This window comes from Tupaia chinensis, unplaced genomic scaffold (assembly GCF_000334495.1).
Source record: "Tupaia chinensis unplaced genomic scaffold, TupChi_1.0 Scaffold000478_3, whole genome shotgun sequence".
Classification (NCBI taxonomy): Eukaryota; Metazoa; Chordata; class Mammalia; order Scandentia; family Tupaiidae; genus Tupaia; species Tupaia belangeri.
In genome coordinates this window covers 307,220-310,682 of record NW_006159990.1, presented here as the reverse complement: position 1 = coordinate 310,682, position 3,463 = coordinate 307,220, and positions in this window count along the sequence as shown.

Sequence of the window (3,463 nt, the reverse complement as noted above, 5' to 3'; positions counted from 1 at the left end):
GGTGTATGTGGGTGCGTGCCCAGGATCCCGAGAGGAGAATGGAGGAGAAGAGATTGCGGTGTGGCCATCTCCCGGGGGGCGGGGGGGTGATTTCTTGCTTTCTGTCTCTGTCTCTCTCTTTCTGGCGAGCGCACATGCCCTGTAGCAAAAACCTCTCCAAAATAAAAAATAAGAAATAACTTTATATTACTTATAGATCTTGTCCCAGGAAGGGAATTGAGAAAAGCTAGGAAGATATTAACTACTTTGAGCCGAAAGAGATAGGATATCTGGTGGGACTCAATTCTAGAGGAAGGGACCAGAATACAACTCTCGCAACTGTTTGTAAAGAACCCTGAAAGAGGACCAAGCTACCATGGTGAAGTGTAGGGAGGGATGTGATTTGGGATCTAGATGTACCTCTTGATTTGAACCAGATATAACTTGGTATGAAGACCGATCTTTAGTAGAGGATGTGAGTAGGAGTAACCCTGTAAGAGAAGGGGTTGGGAGGATTAGGGATTAGGATAGGGGGTTAGGGAAATTTTAGCATGGCTTTTATGTTTGGGGCCATATAATAGGTCCTACAATGTTAGTTGAAATCATCTACAAATAATCCTTGTTATGAGTTAGGAAAGAAAGATGTGGGTGAAATAAATGAACAGTTGAAATCCTGGTTGGCTTCTTTTTGTCAAACTGTCATTTAATGGTATCTCTATACCATGTGCTAATTAGGAATTGAGTATATGAGATTTTCTTTTGCACCAGAAACCGAATGAGTAGATAATTTCAGAATCATGTACTCATAGAGGGCTACAGCTCTATTTCAAACAAGTTTTATTAATCAATTTACTCTAGAATCTAGAGGGAATAAATGGTTAAACAATTAGTAAAATATTTTCTACTTATTTTTCCCTTAAAATTCTACTACTAAAGGACATGGTTGTAAATGTATCTAGAATGCCTATTTATTGTACGTTAAAAACTTTTCTTTTTGTTACTGAGTTAGAAGGATCAATCTCTCAAGCCCACAATCAATTGTGACTACATCCATAAAACTATCAGTAGATGTACATTTTCAAAATTGAAAGTCATTATAAAACAATGTAGGCCACTGTAAATCATAGCTAAAAACAGTCATAATGGAAATCTTTTATCTATGTCTGATCCACTAACATGCAGTTATTCTGAGAACTAATAACTTTTTCTAGGAGATAGGGCCCCAAATTCAATTTTATAGCTCACAGTCCCAGTAAATAGGAAAAGTCTGCCAAACCTGCCTTTATAAATCCTAGTGATTTTATATTTTTACCATATGTATTGAACTAGAAAAAAATGAGAAGTGAAGTTTGATGGTTTTTTACTTGGCCAATAAGCTCTGCTGTATTTGTATGTGAAGTTTTGTTGTTAATTATTTTTATATTATTTCAGAGACATATAACTAGCACTAATTGTTTCAGTAAAATACAAGAGTACTTAGGAGATATTTTTGCTCTTCTCTCAAATCATAATTCAGCCTCAAGTATTTCAATAGACCATGAATCCTCATTTTCTACTCATTGAGCAGCTGTGCTACAATAATCAATTCCTACCATTAGGAAGGCCACCACTGCTCTCTTCCTGGCAGTAGGCCTCTGATACGCCCTAGTTTCAAAGAAAATACCTACTAAATAAAACACAGTGCAATGGGAAAAAAAAAGCCTGAAAGACCAGTCTACTTTTTTTTTTTTTTAAGAGAGATTTTTGCTATAGGGTGTGTGCACTTGCCAGAGAGACAGAGAAAGACAGACAAAGTGAGAATAACCCCCTGGGAGATGACCATGCCACAATCCCTTCTCTTCTCTTCTCCTCTTGTGAACTGCGGCATGAATGCAAACATGCCCAGTGTGAGTTCTAAGCTGCTGGGTTTGGGACTTGAACCACAGGCAGCTACGTGGGAGTCCAGTAACATAACCATTACACCATCTGCTGGTTCCAAGGACCAATCTACTTTTTTTATTAAGAATTATTTTATTTAACTTTATTTGTTTATTTATTTTATTTTATTTTGATCAGAGTGGGACAGAGTGAGAGAGAGGCAGAAAGTGAGAAAGTAAGCCGCCAGGTCCAGTACTCGAACTGCCGTCGGTCATATGGGAGTCTAGTGCCCTTAACCACCACACCACCAAATCACCTGACAGCTCAGGACCAGTCTAATTTTAAACTGAGAAAACTGAGAAAACTGAGTTCTTATGAAGGAGCTCAGATCCCATGTTGACATTAGTTTTTTTAAAAACATTTTTAGTAATATTTTCAGTTATTTAATTTTCGTTTAAACATTTTAAAAACATTTTATTAAATTTATTGTTTAAATGTTAAATAATTTAATCAGCTTTTTTTTTTTTTTTTTTTTTACGAGCAAAAGAAGCTAACTCAATTTAAAACAGAAAAGGAATCTTTTAATAAGCTATTAGGTACTATCTAATTATTAAAAAGATGTTAAAATAAATCTCTGGGACTAAAAATCAGGAGTGTAAGCTATGGAAACAGAAAGACATTCCAAAGTTATTTTGCAGGATGATTTCTTGGATGATTGTGGCATGCTGTACTCCTAACAACCCTCATCCATAGACCCTGGGTGCTGCTGCTAAAATTGCTGTCTCTAGAATCTGTAGCTGCTGTCACTGCCTTCACTAGAAGAGATTCACTGGTTGCTGCAGCAGGGTGCTGCTGAACATCACCCCACCCTAGAGAATAATTCAGATATTTAAATACAAAAACTACAAAAATACAGTGAGTCATCTAAAGGATTGTGAGCTTCTATTCACTGAAAATGGTCAGGCGGAGACTAGGTAAGCACAAGGGATATTTTAAAGGAGATTCCTTCATTGCAAGGATTTGAGTGAGGTAATTTTTAAGGTTCTGTACTATTGTTAGCTTAAATCTGGTAAAATTTTAGAATATATTAGTTCTTCCATTTGTTAATTTCCTTTCTTTCTTTTTTGTTTATTGATTGCAAGGGTGTCCGTTGGAATTGCACATTGTATATGATGATTTTTTTAATTAATTTATTTTTTAATTAATTAATTAATTATTCTTTTTTTAAACATTAATATGCTGTACATCATTACAGTATACAAAATGAATTTTCCATCCAAAATACGCTGTCTGTTGGCTCAATCAAGCACATCAACATACATGTTATCAACAAACAATTTTCCATTTCTTATGTCTTGTATATTTTGCTTTTTTTTTTCTTTTTATTTTGTCATCCTTGATTCCCTATCCCTAACCCTCTGCCCTGTCCAACCCTCCTCCCATTGTCTCTGGTATCCATGATTGCTTTCTATGCCTTTCCCCCCCATTTAATTGATTTGCTAATGAACTTAATTTGTCTAAATATTTGCAATAGCAAGCACAGCTGATATATACATACACAAGAACCCATGTCTGACTTTAGGCATAAACCTCAGTGAGTAGAATGAACATACTATAAAATAGTACC